This window comes from Rattus norvegicus, chromosome 13 (assembly GCF_036323735.1).
Source record: "Rattus norvegicus strain BN/NHsdMcwi chromosome 13, GRCr8, whole genome shotgun sequence".
Lineage (NCBI taxonomy): Eukaryota > Metazoa > Chordata > Mammalia > Rodentia > Muridae > Rattus > Rattus norvegicus.
Window position 1 is genome coordinate 109046538 of NC_086031.1, and position 20100 is coordinate 109066637.

General features: G+C 41.5%; 2 long non-coding RNA genes across 15 annotated transcripts in view; one reads left to right on the top strand and one right to left on the bottom strand.

The window, feature by feature from the left end:
• LOC120096364 (uncharacterized) overlaps window positions 1-16737 on the bottom strand; it is a 20124-nt gene extending 3387 nt beyond the window's left edge. Inside the window, exons 1-3 of one of the 3 annotated variants that reach the window (XR_010057185.1) lie at window positions 16608-16723; window positions 13118-13277; window positions 2144-2362 (exon numbers count right to left, since the gene is read on the bottom strand). This is a non-coding gene — a long non-coding RNA (uncharacterized LOC120096364). Of the gene's footprint in view, window positions 1-2143; window positions 2363-13117; window positions 13278-16607 lie in introns of all 3 variants that reach the window. The other 2 variants (XR_005492800.2, XR_010057184.1) reach the window with 2 other exon arrangements.
• The window catches only part of LOC102550527 (uncharacterized), a 59422-nt gene that overhangs the window by 6228 nt on the left and 33094 nt on the right, over window positions 1-20100 (top strand). For 5 of the 12 annotated variants that reach the window (XR_010057173.1, XR_010057179.1, XR_010057174.1 and 2 more), the window contains exon 2: window positions 1-20100. This exon is cut by the window's right edge. This is a non-coding gene — a long non-coding RNA (uncharacterized LOC102550527). The other 7 variants (XR_359266.5, XR_010057180.1, XR_010057177.1 and 4 more) reach the window with 6 other exon arrangements.

The window sequence follows — 20100 nt, forward strand, 5'->3', positions numbered from 1 at the left end:
GACAAGATCTTGCCTTGTAATCCTGGTTTGCTTGGAACCTACTACATAGACTAGATTGGCTACCTACTGCTGAAATCATAGGCATGTGACACCAGGCCCAGCTAGTAACTATTCTTGAGGGCCTTCTCTGTGACAGACATTGTACCAGACCCTGGACAGACACCTGTGAAAAGATGGTCAGAGCCTGACTGTCATGGATGCTGCATTCTAAACTGTGAGAACTACTGTCAGCTTTCCTTGTGTAGTATATTATTATGACTGTCACGTCTGCGCTGCCAAATCCACCATGCTTTAGGGCCTGGTATTCATGGACTCATGCTGTCATTTCGTGTAGTTGATGAGAAGTGTCTATAAGAAGCCTGGTACCGTTTCTGTAGCTTGACTCCTTTTCATAGCCCCGTAGCTTGCCTTTTAGAGAGACACTGGTTTGCTATTGTGTTTAACATTCTGGCCTAAGTGTATGTAGCTCTGATAGTTAAAGTGGTGAGGTTACTTAACTAATGGATTGGCAGAGAGGCTAAATGAAAACATTTAAAAGCCCTTCCCGATTAGTAAAGGTCTTGGCAAGTGCCCAGTGGTACTGGTATCTTAGAGCAAGTTGGTCATTTCCGTGGACTTTGCTGGCTGTGGGTTGAGCTCTTCTTGCCTTTTCACCAGCTGGTCAGGTGACAGGTCTGTGCTCTCCCTGGACCTGCTCTTTGTGGAAGCTGTAAATTGACGTGCATCTATGCTGCTGTGGGAATCTAGTCTGCCAATACAACTTGGGGTCATATGATTTATATTTCCCTATGTAAATAATTTCTCCAAATTTTAAAAATGATCTGTGATTCTTACATATTATTAGTTCATTTTTTTGTTTGTTTTTGTTTTTGCAATTTCAGTTTAAGTCCAGCTATATGGCAGGATTAGAATATCTGTGCGGTTTTAGTGCTTTTTAGTAAAAATACGTTCTCAGATGTAAAAACCAATGTACTTTTAGCATTCATATGTTCTCTATTATATACTTAGGATAATGCATAATATTTTAAATTTAGCATGATTGATATTTCTAGTCACTGAAGGTTACATGGTTAAGAATTTGATTTTTTAATTAAACAATAATTTGTAAATCAGTTAAATTCTGAGTATCTTCCTGTGTTGTATATAGCATTTCAGTATTAATGATACATAGTAAATACAACATTGAAAGCTGTCAGTGGCTAGATAAGTGATATGTGGTACTTTCTCTCTTCCTCTGTTCACAGTTCTGTCCTAGACAGTCCCTGCCTCCTGGGCACCCTTCCCTCTTACATATTCATAACAATGCGCACCTCCAGCTCCATATCTGTGCACATCACCAGTTTTCCTCCTTTATGCAAAACATTTGCACTGGCTGCTGTTCTGTCGTTTTGAAGAAGCCCCAGATTCCGCCTTTCAGGCTTCCTCACGCTTGTGTTTTGTGTCCACCTTGAATCCCACCACTCTTGGTTAATGTGCTCCTGACATCTCTCCCAGCGATCACTCTGGCTTTGACCTCACTGAGTGGCTCCTCAGCAGGGTTGGGCATAGCTGGGCCCATCATTTTCCTGGAGGCTGTTTTTTTGTTTCCAGGGCATCTGTTCCTGGTCTCTTACTGCCTTCACTCGCCACACATGTTCAGTTTTCTATCCCTGAGATTCCTCCTCTTTATCTTTTCCTCACTTTTGTCTTTAAATGCCTTACTTACAAATAATATCTCCAGTTCATTTCAAAGTAGTCACAGATGGGAAATACCAATAACCATGCATTTTTTTCCTCCTGAAGTTGCTTCATTGCTTTCTCTATAATTTTATTTATATTAAAAATTTTCCCTAATGAGAAGCAAGAGCCTGGGTGATGACGCTTCTCAATTTTCGTCTTTAATCCAGGCTTTCTTTTGAGGTGTAGACCCTGTATATGTGTCTGCTGGTTTAACATCTCAGTATTGATATTAATACATATTGAACATACCCCAGGCTGAACTGACTTTTCTACTCAGTTTTCCCATCACGGTGATGGGAATGCTAACCTTTTAGGTGTTTATTAGAATACTAGATGTTGTATTTCACTTTCCTCATTCTTGTGGGCCTTTATCCCACCCATGTGCTGATCCAGATTCCATCTATAAAGCATTTCCAAATCTGACCTGTCAGAACTGCTTTCCCTGCCAGCACCCTGGCCAGATTGCTGTCATCTCCGTTTCTTTGTCTCTCCTAGGCTAGAGTCCTCATAGCAGCCAGAATCTTCCATCGAAGGAGAAGTCTATGCCCTGAGGTTCTCAGCCACTAGTGGTAGCTTTTCTTCTCATTCAGTAAATACTGTGGTCCTCAATGAGGTCCCCAGGAGGACGTAGCTTATATCACTACTGTAAAATAGAGACACAATGTGAGAAACATTGGAGAAGCACACAGGTAATTTTAAAATCTCTGGCGAACGAAGTAAAGATGTTGAAAATTAATTGTGGTCATGTATTTTATTTAAGCTAGTACGTCAGAAGTGTTTTTATTTCCGAAGTGGGTTATATTGTTCTTGTTTAATTTCCCGTTTGTGCTGAGTCATAGCCTATCTCCAACGGAGGCTGGCGGCCCCCGTGTGGTGCATCGGGACTGTAGGATCCATCTCCTGTGCTGTTCATCTCTCTCCTCTCATGCTCTTCCTTCACTACAGTTTATGCCATCGTCTTTGGCCTCCTCCATGTTGCTTAAGCACTGTGTTAGAGCTGTTTCGTTTCTAGTTCTCTCTGTCTGGAATCTTCTTCCCACACAGCCTGTGGTTTTGTTTTGTTTTTGTTTTTGTTTTCCCTTTTTTCCTGTGGGTCTTAGATTCTCAGGGGCCTCCCCATAGCTCACCATTCTCTAGCATTCTCTGTACCCCTTCACACAGAGCTTTTTCTCTCTCATCATTAATATTATAAATATTTCTGTAATGGTTTGAATAAGGATGGCCCCTTATATATAGGCTCGTATATTTGAATGTTTAGTCCTCAGGGAACAGTAGTACTTGGGAGAGATTAGGAAATGTTGAGATGTTGGAGAAGGTGTGACCATGTTTGAGGAAGTGTGTCACTGGGGATGGGCTTTGGAATTTCATGTTGCCCACGAATCCAGATGTAGAACTTTTAGCACCGTGAGAGAAATCCTAGCACCATGCTGCCATGCTTCCTGCCGTGATGGCAGTGCGTTAAACCTCTGGAACTATAAGCAAGCCCCAATTAGATGCTTTCCTTTATAAGAGTTACCATGGTCATAGTGTCTCTTTAAAACAGAAGAATACCGACTAAGTTTATATCAGTATTTTTTCTCTTTCTGTTTACTGCATGAGCAGTGATCTTTGTCAGTTTTGTCCCTTGCTTTGTTTCAAAGTAGAGACAGCACCGACCGACCATGTAGTAGATGTTTGTTGAATAATTGAATAGAGTGAATGATTAAGAATGTTTATTAGTAAGGACAGTTCAAATGAGTATACTATTACACATTATGTGACAGATGACACATAAATTTAAACATTGTGCCCATGTCCATAATAGTTTGTTTTGACTTACTATTTTCAACAAAATGTTTAAAAGACATTCTAGTATTTTTTTCTTCATACTTAGGTACCTCTAACACAAGCTCCCCCAGAAGTTCTTGCCCTTATTACTTCTGCTAACCTTGTCTCTGCGTCTTGTCTTTTTTGTTCCTCTTATCTAAAGGCCTGAGTTTCACCAATATTTATGCTTGATGGGCTGGAGGATAAGTCAGTCCTGTGACCCAGGACTTTAGAGCTGTGTTTCTTAAACAACAAAATCTGCCAGGCCAGATTTCTTAGGCAGCTGCTGGAGATATTGTATGAAATGACTTTTTGATATTAGGGAGGACAGCATTGCAGCATTTATTGACTGTATGTTCTTCTGGTCTCACAATGTGACCATTCTAGTCATGGCCATGCTGTGATTTAGGAAGCTGACACTGCTCTGAAAGTCTGCTAGCACAACATTCTGAAAGAGGTAGCCATGGTAGCTAGAGTGGCCAGCCCAGTTCTTTAAAGCACATATACAAAAATATATAGGTGCATACATACAAACAGACATAATTACATATGTTTTGTGCATTGCCGTTATTCCGGTACATATACATAATGAGTGAGGGTCAAATTAAGATCAGTGACATATCTATCTTCACAGACACATAATTTCTTTATGTTGGAAACATTCAGAATCCTCTTTGCTACACCAGCAGGTCATTTAATCAGTCAGCCCTATGCTAGCTTTTCTGGATTATATGGTAAATTGTTGCCAGCTATAGTTGCCCTACAGGAGATGAGAAGTTTTTTGTCTATCATGCTGGACCATCATGAATTGTCCACTCTCTCTGTTTTTGACCCTTTTCCTAACCTTTGATAGCCACTGTTCTATTTTCTGCTTCTGTGAGGTCAACTTTGGAGCTTCTGCATGCCAGTGAGAATGTGTGTACATCTTTCTGCGCCTAGCTTATGTCACGTAATGTAATATCTCTTAGGTCATACGGCTTCAAATGACAGGATTTCAGTCTTTTATGGTGAAATAATTTTCACACACACACACACACACACACACACACACACACTCACACACGCACACACGCAGGTGCCACATTTTCTTTTTTCATTCCCCTATTGATGGACACTGAGGTTTATTCTCTTGGCTATTATGATTAGTGCCACAGTAAAAATGGCATGAAAATGTCTCTATGGCATAACAACTTCAATTTCTTAAATATATTTCCTGTATTGGGATTGCTGGATTATGTGGTAGCTTTATTTCCAGGGTATTTTTTGTTTTGTTTTGTTTTTTTGAGTGGAGTGTCCCTATGGAGCCAAGGCTAGCCTAGAATTCATGGTCCTCCTGCCTTAGTCTCCAGAGTGTTATGCATTGCAGGCCTGCGCCATTGCCATGCCTGGTTTATTTCTAGTTTTTGTTCGTTTGTTTGTTTTATTTTATTTTTAAGGTCCCTAAATACAATTTTCTACCATAGCTAATTTACATTTCCACTAACAATGGGACAAGGTATTTTTTCTACATCCTCCCCAGCATTTGTTACCACTACCACCACTACTTATTCTTATTTTTACTATTATTATTAGTATAATTATGGTGATGCATTTTTGATAATATCTACTCTCATTGGGGTGAGATGGCATTTTATTATAGTTTTGAATTTATATTTTCCTGATGATCAGTGAGATTGAACATTTTCTTGGATACTTGTTGGCTGTTTGTCTTTTTTAAAGCAATGTTTGTTTAGGTAATTTGCCCATTTTAAAATCAGATTATTTGTTTTGAGTTCCTCATATGTTCTGGATGTTGATCCTGGCAGGTAAATAGTTTGCCAACATTTTCTCAAGTTCTACATGTTGTCTTTTCATGCTTGCTTTCTTTTCTGTGCAGACGTTTCTACTTCAGCCACCTCCCTTAAAGAAGTGATGCCTCTTTGTACCTGTGTACACATCCTGGCAGGGCCCTTCTCCTCTTTGTTTGTTCAAGAAGCTATGGATGTGTACGTTTGGAGTTGTTTGCCCAATGATTGTGAGCACACTTTTAAAAGGTGAGCAGCTGGAAGTAGACCCTTCCTTGTTGAAGAAAGCTTGTTTCCCTTGCTCTATTTTTTTAACCACTTGATTATGCTTAACCCATCAACTGCTGTTCACTGAAGCACATCTGTAAAGGTTGTTCTGTCTATTTCTCATTTTGGAACAAGTAGAATAGAGATGGAAATGGATGTAGTAAGAAAGAAGATAGCCAATTTTAGTTATAGAGTTAAAGCTTAAAAGGAAGACAGAAGACAGAAAAAGGTAAGAATGTATCATAGTAACCAGAGTCGGGTAAGGAGAATGTCTTTTGGAAAACAGTAAACATCTGGTCCATTGTGTTCCTGACTATATGCTCAGAGCCTAGCTATACTATTCCCACTGGGTCCTTGGTACATGTGTTGTTAAGTGGGTGCTCAAGAACAGGCAGGGCTTTGCCTCTAGCACAGAGCTAGGGTACAGAGCCAAAGGAGGACTGTTGGAGCTGGGTGGCCAGCATACTCAGAAGAAGTGTATGCAGTAAAAGAGGGCTGTATATTGGAAGAGGTGGTAAGAAGTCCTGGACCTGCTCTTATTAATCATTGAATGGAAGCTATAGCAGAAAAAAAATTCTTACAGCACATAGTTTAGTTTGACATATAGCAGGGGATTTGCAAGATCCACATTACAAAACACTTCCTCAGTCTGGCCCAGCTATGCAGTGCTTGCCAAGGTCATCAGTCAGCCAGAAGAGCCTTTCCTCCTCTGTAGTCTTGGGTGTTGATGGCACGCACTGCGTAGACCTTCTGGGTTTGAAGTGCTGATTAGCAGCAAGCTCAGAGATGACCCCGAGGGGCATGAGGAGGCAGTGGAGAGTGCAGAGTTTGCCACTGAATATGTGCTCCTTTAGCAGGGCACAAACAAACAAACAAACAAACAAATAATTTAAAAAGAGATTAACCCATCATATTTGCTATGTAAGAATATTAATTTTTCTTTGGTTTTGTTCTGTTTGGTTTGGTTTAGAGATGGGGCTTTTCTGAATAGTCCTCGCTGTCCTGGAACTCTCTCTGTAGACCAGGCCAGCCTGTAACTCAGAGATCCACCTGCCTCTGCCTCCCAAGTATTGAGACTAAAGGTGGTGCCACCACACCCTGCTAGAATACTGATTTTCTAAGATATGTTTTTGACTCTGATACCCAACGAACAGTAGCTACAAAGACAAATGTGTCATATTTCTGGGAAGAGGGAATATAGGAATTAGTGACTAGGGGTTCATATTGCTACAGTCTGGGCTTTGGAGAATTCCGTTACTGTTGGATCCATTAGGGTAGGCTATTTAGAGGAGGAGATAGCAACATTTCACAGGCTACTTGCAAGAAAGACTAGGCTGAGGATGCCTATTAAATCAATTATTTTATCCTGTCATTAAAAAAAAATCAAAGTATAAGATTGCCTCTATTTAACTAATATTATCAAACAGACTTCAGGCTCTAGGATTTGTAGCATATCTGATTTACAGTTAGGCTGTTGGAAGATTTGAACCCCAGGACAGCACAGATGGCCCTTCTGTCTTAGTGCTTCAGGTCTGTTCAGTTCTGGGACTACAGTGTAGGGAAGAAGTGCGAAACTGGTAAAGCATGTGTTGGCCAGGAATCAGCCCAGTGTGTTTAATAGTTGGACCAGCACCAGAGGAATCACTGGGACAAGAGGGAAGAAATCATAGGCCCCCTGGGGAGGCTTGACGACTGGGGTTGTCCTAGCTGCGACTACTGCAGAGAAAAGATTTGACAATGGGGTGGTGTGAAATCAGTGCAATGAGTGACCACCATTTAAAAAAAAAATGCATGTGTTTGGTAAAGTCTTAATGAAACTTATTTTCTATAGTTAAAATGTTAGTAAAAAATTAAAAGTATGTATAAATGTAATAGAAAATATTGAATTGCATAATATGTGATAAAGGTATTATCTCATTAAATGTTGGTTCATTTTTATGTATATATAGAGAAAGATGCAAAGAACACAGGGGTGCAGGAGTACCATGTAACCTGGGCCTTACTGAGGGTGAAGAATTAGAATATGTAAAAGTACTGTCCTAAAAGGGTTCCTGTGTTCTTAGCATAGACTTCGGGCTCCAGTTACTTCCCCAAAGCTACCATTGGGGCTTTGCTTCCTGCTTTAATAGCAGTTTCTTTGCTTTCTAAGATTTATTCTGTTTATTTGTTTGATTTTTGTTTTTGTCGTTTTGTTTTGTTTCGTTTTCGTTTTTGTTTTTTCCTTTCAACAGAAATCTTTCCCACATACCAAGGTCTGGGCTAGAAAGAAGCTATCCCAACTTACTTTGCCCTATGAGTGTTGTGTTTCTGGGATTCACTGAGGAATTCACATACTTAGGTTCCTGGTGGATAGTAGGGGGCTGACGCATCCTGGTGACGTCACTAAGGTCTCAGATACTTGGGCTCAAAATTGCTCAGGCTAAATGTGTTCATTTGTGCACCCCACCCCCAAAGAAGCATTTCTCAGGTTGTGGCTGCTTCTCTATGCCAATTGGCCTGCAGAGTACTGACCCACATGCTGTACCTCACACAGAGGTTTAAATTAGGACCTTTAATCTGTAAGAGGCTTACAGCTTGTGGATAGCCAGCTGCTCTGGACTTGATGTGGGCAGAACTGAGCTTTGCCTGGCTGTTGTGGGGTTCAGTAAATCATGAAGGTAGATGGTTTGGTGGCAGGAGCCACAGACCCTAGGAGTAGGTGAGTAGGGCCTTATTTGAAGGAATAGGACAATGGCTTGTCCTCGTTGTAACAGAAAGGAAGCACATAGTGCTATGGTTGGCTGCTGGTTCCTCCTGAGCATTCAACCAGAATACAGTTACCTCTGCAAAACACGTGCTTTCATCTCACAAATGTGAGCCTGGTATGTCCAGCACAATGCCATTCTGTGGCATTGTGAAATATTCATCCACAGGTCAAATATTTTATTTGGCTGGTAGCTGTTCCTTCAGCCAAATAAAAACTCCAAAATCATAAGCATGTGGTATTGTTAGAAACACTGAGAAAGGAGACAGCCTTGAGCACTGAATGGCAGGATTTAGGAGTTGAGGTGAAGGCAAGGCATGGAAGGTAGGAGGAAGGTTGTGAATTGGGACAGAGAAGATGGATAGGCCGGCCATCCATCAGACACTAGGAGCTTTATCTCTTGTTCATGGCCTCTCCCTGAAATGCCTTGTCAGCCTCACGTACTCTCATTCCATGGCTTAGACCTAGCTCTTGGGTTCCTCCTTTCCCCCTACATATTGTTATCATGCTTCCTAATTTTTATTGAGTACTTACTACGTACCAATGTTCTGCATGTGGTACATGGAGCCTCCTATTACATAGTCATAGCAATCTTGCCACAGGTGCTTAGTATTTAGGAGGCACTTCAGAGCCAGCAAGAGTTGGTGTGTAAAGATTAAATTTCTTGTGTCTGGAATCCATGTTACAACATCTTGAAGACTACATTCCCAGAAAGCAGAAGGCCAATTCCCAAACCTGTGGTTGACAAACCTGTGCACACATTCAAGTTCCCAGAGGTCTCCTAAAGTGTATAAAGTCCAGACTGGGTACCCAGTGGTCTTGTGGCTGGGGAGAGATTGCAAGGGCATCAGGAATTTCAGGGCTTCCTGGTTGATTCCACTGTGGAGGCTGATTTAGGAACTGAAGCGTAATCTTATGTCAAGGCCTCTAGTATCTGACTGAGTATATTCTGTCTTCAAGTTTTCCACAGTATATATGCCAGGCCCCTCCTCCATTCCTGTATGGGGGGTGACTCTTTATTCACTCATTTGGTGACAGGGGATCTATCCTGCCACACCCTAACACACAGTATCCTAGAGAGTGACATGTGTACAGCAGAGTGGACCTGGAAGGATGATTTTCCTGGAGCCAGCAGCCCTGTTTTCTCTGAATGAAACCTTGAGTACAGAGCCTACTGACAAAGCTCAGGATATCTCTGACTGGTTTCTCACATCTTCTACTTTCCTGGGCTCCTGCCTTCCATGGGGAAGAGAGAGGGTCACATGAGGGCATATCTTAACAAGTTCTGTTCCTCCCTGTCCCCAGCTGAACCTGAAATGGACACGAAGTGCAGAGTCGCTGGGGTGGCTGGGAGCAACCCTAAATTTAGCAAAACTGTAGCTGTTGGGGGGCCGGCCTGCAGGATGCCAGACCCAGCTGAGTGGACTAGATTTATAGCCAGCAAAGGGGTTAGTATTGTCTCTGCTTAGTGTCATAGGTATACTGGGCAATTGTGAGGTTATGTAGCATAAGCCAGAAGTTTGTTGGCCTGTTCTATAGGGCTCCCTAGGTCTGCCCTTGGAGACAAGGCTTCATCCATACTAAGGAAACCGTGTCCCTTGGGTTTTGGTCTTCTATCTACCCACCTATCCGCCCCTCACTACTAGTGGTCTGGAGTTCTTACAGCGTAGCCCCACCTTGGACTGTAGATATTTTTCATGCCTGTTGGTAGGCTTTGCTAAACTTTTCCCCAAGGTCCCGGAGAGAAGACCCGCTCTTCAGTAGATTCCTTTCAAGGCATCTGGCTTCTAGGATAACTTTGGTCAGGACAGGGGTTGGGAGAAGAAGAGCTGAGATGGCCAAGCAGGGTGTTAAGGCCCAAGATTCTCTTTTTTTGACTCCTAGAAAGTGAACCAGCTGGTAATGGCTGTCTGCTTATCGCCCAGAGTCAGTTGTGATGGTTTGGAGTCCAAGTCTTGGACAGTTAAGGACTTCTCTGTGGTCAGCTACGGCCTGTGTTCTGATGTGAAGTGGTTTAAGAACTGAAGCTGAATCTCTGTATTTCAAGGTCTCTGGCATTATATTCTAAGTTTTCCACAGTATATATGCCAGGCCCCTCCTCCATTCCTGTATGGGGGATGACTCTTTATTCACTCATTTGGTGACAGGGGATCTATCCTGCCACACCCTAACACACAGTATCCTAGAGAGTGACATGTGTACAGAGGGGTGGACCTGGAAGGATGATTTTTCTGGAGCCAGCAGCCCTGTTTTCTCTGAGTGAAACCTTGAGTACAGAGCCTACTGACAAAAGCTCAGGATATCTCTGACTGGTTTGGAGGAAGTGGCTTGTGAGATTAGATAGAGTCTGTGGGTAACAGACTTGGGACTCTGTCCTCCTACTCCTCAGATCTAATGGTGATTGCTTGGCCAAAGGAGCCTCTGTCTCCTTAGTGTCCCAGATGATAACCTGGCCGAGATTTCTCAAATCTTTCAAAGTGGGTGATTACACTGTTTGTCAGAGCTGGGATCATGTCTCTGTGATAAGATTTGCTAGTATAATTCAGTGTCTCAACCAGGAGTGTTGGACCACTGCCATAATCTTTGTTCTCTTTCCCTACCCCCATGTGTACAGGAGTCTTGATGGAGAAGTACTTCAGTGTCTTACCATAATTGTATCCAGAAAGTTGTTTGCAGGTACTTTTCACAGCTCCAGCCCCTTTAGCATTCTTATTCTCCAGGCTGGTCACATGGACTGCACAAGGGTTCATTCCTTGGTTCATTCATGCCAAGCATGTTAACGATGCTGGCAAATTTAGGTGCTGATACCTTTAAGGATAACAAGGAAGCCATTCCAAACAGGCCTCGTGTGGGAATGATTCTAGTCTAGCCTAGAGCTGTTTTCCTTTTTTCTGTAGTTGAATTATTTGTTCTGCCTTGCAGAACTTCTGCTTGCTGAAGTTCTCTTAAATACAGGAAACGCATACCCTGGAGAACATGATACTGCTTCCTAGATAAAAGACCCAACCTTTTGCGAGATGTGTCAGTGGCCCTCTGCAACACTCAGCAGCCATCATGTCTTTTAGTTATACATCTATAACTAAAAAGTTATAAAAGTTGCTTCATGCTGCTCCCCAAGCAGGGCCTCTGCTGGTTCTGGGCAGCAAAGGGAAGGGACCTTGTACATATTCTAGAACATGATAATTTTTTAAAGTAAGGGATAGGTGTCAAGCTTTTTTCTATGTAGTCTCATTTTCTGTACTCTACAAATTGCATGTCAGAGTGAAAATGTGAGTGATCCCTTGTGACTAGGAAAGAAAGAGGGAAGGAATGGAGGTCAGCAGGGCAGAAGCTGAGGGACCTGGGACCTGGGGGATGTGCACATCTCCTATTGGGTGCTTCAGACCTCCGTGCCAACATTTTGCTGCTTGGCATTTGCTGTGTCTCTTACGCTCACCATGCTTTCCTGTCCTTGGGAGCAACACATGCTTTTCTTGTGGAAAAGTTGGCAGTTAGTACGATACTTTTGCCCCAAAGAGTGGATATCATTCACAAAGGGTGTTTGGGTGCCTGTCTTTTTAACATTCTTCCCTTTGTTAGTGGAAATCACCAGGGATCGTTGTATGGCAGAAATCCTTGGTGTTCTTCAAGTTCAGGTCCATTGCTAGCTGTCTATTATGGGCAACCGAGGTGACGTTTATGGGTTCTGGAGCTGTCTCAGCTGTCAAGTAGGCTGGCAGAACCAAAAGTTGCAGGAGGCCTGATCAGTGAAGGCAAGCATTTGATTGGATCAAGCAGATGAGTATGTATATTTAGAAACTCACCCCAGAGGGAGAACCCTGGCTAAGCCTGCCTGCCCATCTTTGCTGCAGGTCAGAGCACTCCCAGGCCACATCCTCTTGTCCTAGGCCAGATGAGGTCATTTCCTTATGTACCCAAGACTGCCTACACCCAACCACTGTTTCCTGTTTTGGGTCAGGAAGTGCAGGTCACTTACTCCTCTTGTGACCTCAGGGTGGCTTTTGCTCATCGACCAGAGTTTTCTTTTCCTCACAGTTCAAATCCAGAACATGTCGTGGACTCCGCCTGTGCCTTCTTCTCTGACCTAAATCTTTGACAGCCACTGGGAATTACAGCCCTGGAATACTGATTTCAAATTATGGATTTACTGAGTTCTTTGGTCTTGTTTTTAACAAATCCCCAGCCCCTTGCTTCCACCACTTCTATCTCATTAATAAATTTTATTTCTTACAAAAGTAACTCCATTTCACTATATTCATAAAACACAAATCCATCTTTCGACTTACTCCCAAAAAGTATAAATTTTGACAGAATTTTGAAAGCATTTTTTTCCTATTGGAGTAGTGTAATGTCAGATCTCTGCCGTATCTTAAAATGGTGGAATGTGCTTACAAGTCTATTTGTGGCATTTGAGTTTTGCTTTTTTGTTTGTTTGTTTGGTTTGGGGGTTTTTTGTTTTATTTTGTAGCAGGGACAGAAGGCATTGAAATTAATTGTTGGTTAAAAAAATCAGCCTATTTGTATAAAAGTCGATTTTCTTCCAGTTTATAAAAACACATTTAAAAGCTTTGCCATTAGTTTATTTTTCATAGTGTTTTTACTGACCTAAAATATCCATGAAAAAACAAAACCATATAATGTGTTCAGCAAAAGGTGTACATAGCCTGTAAACAGCTCCAAGATAAGGAAAAAAGATGGAAATATTACAATCTCCCAAAGATGCTCCAAAGTATTTTCTTGTTACTCACTACCTATCTAAGACTGAATGCTATCTTGCATACTACTGGACTATTCTTACCTATTTTAAATCTTGTACAAATGAAATCTTGAAGAATCTCTCCTTTGTAGTCTGACTTCTTCTATTCCTTTGTGCTTGTAATAGTCATCATATTATGTGCAATTTCCTTGGAAGTGTAGTATTCTGTATTATTTACAGACCACGGTAGGTACCTCTGATACTGTGGTGGAAGAATGTATTTGTTCATGGCTTTTGGTGAATGAATATCAATACATATTTATACGTTCTGAACATATTTAATTATGAGAACATCACTGAGTAGACATAACTTAGTTCTGTATTTTCTCTACTGTTAACCTAAAGGTTGTTATATAGGATGTAACTATGCAGCCCTGGAAACATGCATGCACATGTGTGCAAATATGCACTTATGTGTGTACATTTCTGTTGTATATGCTTAGAGTGGAATTGCTAGGTCGTATTTTTATGGTACTATCAGAGCAGCTATACCAGTCATATTTCCAGCAGCAAAATAGGAAAGTTCCAGTTGTCCCAAGTCTTTACCAGTACTTGATGGTATCTTCTTTCTCGTGCTAATTGTGATAGATGCTGTGACCTAAACATACACTTTTAACACTTAACCTCACGCTCATTTTTATATTAGGCTTTGCCCATATTATTCTCACTATTTTGTTTGAAATTCAGTACCGATATATTTATTGTAAACACTTTCTCCTTCCTAGTCTACATCCTTTCAGGTTCACCCCTTGAAAGTACTAGCTTTGTATAAAGTACTGTGGAGGGTGTCTTATTGCTAGCCATGTTGAAGTTGGGCCACATTGATCAAAATCACCTACAAAGAACTCCTGAGGTATTGGTTATATAGAGTAGAACAGGATTTCTTCAGGTTATCAGCATATGAAAACCGGTATGCAAAATGAATTTGATCTACCTAGCCCATATAAAAGACATACAATCCTGTTTTTTTTATTTACAAGCTGTAAGACTAGATTTGGCAGGCTTTGAGCTATTCTAGCTTACATCTCAGCCATATGACCCCTGTTACTTGCTATTTCTCCTGGCCATATGCTCATGATCCATTTCCTCTCTTTGTCTCCTTTCTCCTCCGCAGGCTCTTCTCCTTCTCTGTTCTCTCCTCAGACCCATCACTCAATCTTCAAGTCCCACCTTCTCTCCTTACTGCCCAATCACAGGGCCTTTTATTAACCAATTAACTTTAAACTGGGTGTAGGGTTGGTGTATGTGAGGATCTCAGGACAACCAAATCTTAGAGGCCAGTATTTAGCATTTGAATACATAGCAGCACCAGGCCAAACCCCCAACACTGATACCTTTGGGACACATCAGGATAAAAAAGTTAAGTGTTTGCTGTGTGCCATGTGGTATTCTAGGAACTTCACAGAGGCTGCTCCATTCATTCCTAAATAAATCTGGTTTGTTGAGTGCTATTATTGTTAGAAACTGCCCATATTCTAGAATCAGGTGTTCCCCCTAGTCCACATTCAGTGACTCAGTGCCAGCAGCTATGTCATCGCCAGCCATCAAATGTGACATATTTCCACTGTCCATACAAGTCTTACCCCTATAAAGTTCTACCATCATACCCTCCCTCATCCCCACTCAGAGGCACCGCCTCCCAATAAATCTCTTGCATGATATGACTTTGTGGTATTCCATGGCCCTGACCAAGGTACTCTTCCACTTCAAAATCCTAAGTTACTCCATATTGAATCAATCAATCAATTAATCAATCAATAACTCAGAGAAGCTTTATAAATACCCAGAGTCACAAAGCTGGGATTCTGGCTTACAGAGTGTATGCTCTTCATGCTATTCTGTGCATTTCATTGTACAGAACTACATTTCCCAGCTGTTGTTCTACTATGGTGCCAGTCTATGAGTGCTCAGTAAATACCTCTTGAAGGAAAGAATTCAACAATGTATTGGATACTCTTTACTGAATAGGGAAATTTGTCCTGGCAGTGGGCTGCTAGTATGAGACGTAGTAGTATTCCACAGTGCTGTATCTTTGCTTGCAATAGTACTTGTCACTGAATAGACAGAGAACATTGATGGAGTGGAAGAAATCAGTGTACAGGTAATGGGTCCTGCTTGGTGGATGTGGGAACTCAGCAGGCAGCATAAGGACCAAGGCTAAGGCAAGCATATCAGTTGGGGCTATAGAGATGGCCTGGAAACATTCAGTCTAGCTCAAGTATTCTGGTTGTATAGCAACAGGACAGCCAAGCTTGTGGTCAAAAATCAAGGTGCTCTATCAGCAGGAGAGGCCATCCCACTTATTGACAGTCAGACTAGTAGCAGTCTCAGCAGGTGTGCAGGGCTAGCAGGAATTGAGGTCAAGTAAAGATTTCAAGGTTCGAGGCAGTAAAATTCAGGGTGGTTGGAGAGAGCCAGGAGTACCATTGCCAGTCTGGACTTCCCTCCTGAATAGGGCCTTTCTTCTTGATACTGTGTAATCTTAGAGGAATGTATTAAACTCAGGAGGAGCCTTAGGTCAGGTTGAACCAGATGAAGCCCCTGTGCATATCCTGTCTGACTCTTCATTTGATAGGTGAGGAAATTAAAACCCCAGTGAGAGGTTATTCAGTAATTAGCAGAGCGAGCACTAGAAGCAGGCCCTACGGAGTTTTTCCTACATTCTTATGTTTTATGTCAAAAATTAAAAGCTGACGAGAGTTGTAGTACTGACAAGGAGGGAAGACTGAGGGAAAGGCTTTAAGAGGTAAGATGGGTTTTAATATGGGGGAGGAGAAGGTATACAGAAACACCTTGCAGGCTAGAGAGCAGCAGGCTAGGCTGGGATTGGGATAAGGAAGCAACTTAGAAAATATCTTTAGTCTACATTCTAGAATGTAGGTACCACAAGGATAGTATCCTTTTCAGTTTTATTGAAATAGGACTTACAGAGAAGTAAAACGTGCTAAAAAGTGAGCAGTAGTGTTGAGTAAGAAGTAAGGGTTGTAGTGGAAGGGGAAGCCCTTGGTCCTGCCAAGACTGAACCCCCAGTGAACGTGATTGTTGGGGGGAGGGTGGTAATGGGGGGAGGATGGGGAGGGGAAGCCCATAGAAGGGGAGGGGGAGGGGCTAGGGGGATGTTGGTCCGGAAACCGGGAAGGGGAATAACCATCGAAATGTAAATAAGAAATACTCAAGTTAATAAAGATAAAAAAATTATATTTAAGCTGAAAAATCTTGATCCATACTTTAAACCTAGCAAAGGCAGGTGAATTTGAGTTTGAGGCCAACCTGAGCTACTTCATAATACTCTGTCTAAAAACAAACAAACAAATAAATTTGTGTTCATTTACCAAAAAGAAGAAGAAGAAGAAGAAGAAGAAGAAGAAGAGGAAGAGGAAGAGGAAGAGGAAGAGGAAGAGGAAGAGGAAGAGGAAGAAGAAGAAGAAGAAGAAGAAGAAGAAGAAGAAGAAGAAGAAGAAGAAGAAGAAGAAGAAGAAGAAGAAGAAGAAGAAGAAGAAGAAGAAGAAGAAAGGGTTGTACCTAGACTTACCTGAGACTTTCAGGCTTCTCTTTCTGCAGAGCCTGGGAAAATGTAGGACTGGAGACCCAAAGAAAGAACTCCTAAGATGCTCCCGTGTCAGTATCCACAACTTCCCCTGACCTGGGGACCAACTTTCAGGGATTCTCAAGTAAACAGTGACATCACAGTGCACCTGGCCTCCACGTGATATTCTAAGAGTTTCTGTGTATTTGCTCATTGAAACTTAACAGTAACTGCAGAGTAACTGTTAGATTTGACAGACGAGGAAACCGAGTCTCAGGTATAATATCTTTCCCTCAGAAGTATGCAGAAGCAGAATGTGTTTGCCAGTTTGAGGATTTGGCACCAGTACCATGTGTAGGGCTTCTGGAGCTTAGCATCTGACTGACTGGTTACTAGATTTTACCCTGTTGAAGTAGCTGACCTGGTGTTTCAGGAAGGGGCCTGCTGTCATCTGTAGATGACTTGTCAAGTAGGAAAAAGTGACCTCCAGCAGAAAAAGCCGCAAAGCTTCTCAGGCAGGGGTCAGGCCATCCAGAATCCCTGGACATTTCCTGCTAAGGGTCACAAGGACCTTACCTTAGCCTTACCTAGTGGGGACACTGATGCCTGGCCCTCATGCTACTGTTCTCCAATGGCTACTTTCTCTGACCCTCTCACACCTGTGAAGTTTAGTGCAATGAGTGGGGAATACCTGGAGATCTAGGGTCTATCCTCAGTTCCCTTTGAACTATTCAGAGACTTTGGGCATTTCCAGGTTCCCGTCTGCAGGAGAAGGTTGGTTTGAATAGTGGTTTCTAAAGGAAATATAGAACATTATCTTCAAACAACATATTATTTAGAGATAGAGAATATAAAACAATAAAATAAATATAGATTTTGAAAGAATAAGAAGAGGAAGAGATGGACTAGGAAAAGGAGATCAGTTCATTAGACTTGGTTCAGAATCACAGCTCGTGCTGTTGTCCTTTTTCTGCCCTTTTCTATATATGGCTTCTGCCCCTCAACTTTGTCTTTGTTCTGTCTAGTTTTATGGAGGGTTTTGAATTCCTCTGAGTCTTAAGCTTCTCCCTTCTTGTGGAATCTCACTACTGCTGCTGATTTCTTTAGTTCTAAATTCCTATTGCATTTATCAACCGTTCCATTTACTTAATTCTACATATTGCCTATTGATTGCCTTAAAAAATGCATAGGGTTTTTTGGTTATATATACACAGCATGCGTTGAAATTTGCATTTGTACATATGTATCTACATCTCCATATGTATGAATTTATAAATGCACAAGGACTTGCACATACAGGTCCTTAAAGAAGAACCATGTGTTAGAATCCATAAAGCTGTACCATGAGACATGTCTTATGTGAGAGGAAAGGGGGGAGGGGGAGGAGGAATAGGGTCTTTTATCATGGGATGTAGCACATGCACAGAATGTGGACATGGGACACGAGGGGACAGTGGGAATGTCTTACCTCTCCAATAGCATGTCCTGTTGTTGCTGGGTCCCTTGGGCTGGCTGTGGAAGTGCCTGATTACTAACACCATGAACTTTGTTCCCTAGTGCCTGATATATAATCAAAATGGCTCACCAGAAAAATTTTGTAATCATTGAGTTGTTTTCAGTGGTATCCTAAATATCTTGTACATTTCAGATACTCGATTAAGTATGATTGCTTAGATGGTGATTTGTATCTGGGAAGTCTTGGACTTGACTTGCTTCTGTCTTGGACTAACTTTGAAGTCCTTAGGACACATATGTAACTTCTGAGGTTGGAGTGAGGTGCTGGCATTCCTGAGGTACTTACTGAAGGCACTATTCTAGTTACTGGGAATTCAGCTGTTTGTACAACAGTAGTCCTATGGTAGAGCTTATCTACAGAAAGAACCCCGACGTGCTTCCATGTATCCACAGCTTCCTGTGCCAGTGCTGACCTGGGGACCAGCTTCCAGGGATTCTCATAGGGTAGGTATTTGTTTTTATTTTCTAAATTGATACAGTGTTTTGTTCACATTTATGGAATATAGTGTAGAATACATGTGATCAAATCATAATGATTAGCGTTTTTATGTCCTCAAACATTTATCATTTATTTTTATGTGTCTTAGGGTTTCCATTGCTATAAGAGACACTGTGACTAAGGCAACTCTTATAAAGGACATCATTTAATTGGGGTTGGCTTACAGGTTCTAAGGTTCAGTCCATTTTCATCAAGGTGAGACGCCCAATAACATCCAGTCAGGCATGGTCCAGGAGGAGCCCAGAGTTCTACATTTTGATTAGAAGGCAGTAAAAAGAAGTCTGTGGGGCTGGGGATTTAGCTCAGTGGTAGAGCGCTTACCTAGGAAGCGCAAGGCCCTGGGTTCGGTCCCCAGCTCCGAAAAAAGAAAAAAAAAAAAAAAAAAGAACCAAAAAAAAAAGAAGTCTGGCAAAGTTTATCCCCACATTGACATACTCTCTCCAACAAGACCACACCTATTCTGATAAGGACACATCCTAATAGTATCTTGTAGGCCAAGCATTCAAACACATAAATCTATGGGGGGGCGGGGGACAAACCTATTCAAACCATTGTCTTTTTTCCATCCTTCTCCTTCTTCCCTTCTCAGATCCTGGAAATCACTGTTTTGCTCTCTAGTTACCAATTTTTAAAGCTCTTATCTATGAGTGAGAATGTGTGCTACCTGTCTCTCTTTTCTGGCTTATTTTACACATAAAATTATGATGACTATTTTCATCCATTATTGTTAAAAAAATTGTAGTATCAAATTATTTTTTAAGACTAAATAGTGTTCTATTGTGTATAAATACTACATTTGTTTATCCATTTCTCCATCATTGGGCACAGAGGTTAATTTCCAGTTTTAGTTATTGTGAATAATGCTACAGTAAACACAGGAACTGTAAGCATCTCTCTACTAAGGGTGATTTTTGAGTGCGTTGAAGTTGACCTTTCCTTCAGCTTCCTTATCTACAAAGTGATGATGATATTAATAATACTTACCATAGGGTCATGGAAAGTATTGAATGTTCATAGACAGGCTTAAAACAGTGCTTTATTAATCTTACATACTCTTTGTCAGTAACTCTTATTGTCTGTTACATTTTGTGGCATTGGTGGGCTTGTCTGACTTGTATGTGGTCCTGGACTTGTTTATAAATAAGATGTGCCTTACATTTCTTATTGCCTGTCCTTATCTCAATGCTTGTTGTCTAGTGAACATTCTGTTAAAAAAAATTGAAGGAACTGTGACCTTAGGATGTAGGCAGAAATGAGTGAGAAAGATTGAGGTGGCACTGGAGCAGACAATTTGTAGGAAAATGAAGGGGAAATGATAGAAGGGCAGATTTGGACCAAATGATGGCAGGTAGGTTTGCCCCTGGGGAATTGAGTATAGGAAAGATGTGAAGGGTCACGATTATAGAAAAGTTGCTGATAGAAGTTTCTAGACTGAGTTGTAGGAGAGAGCCTGGCCATAGCAAGGTGGTTAGGAGGGTTCTGGGA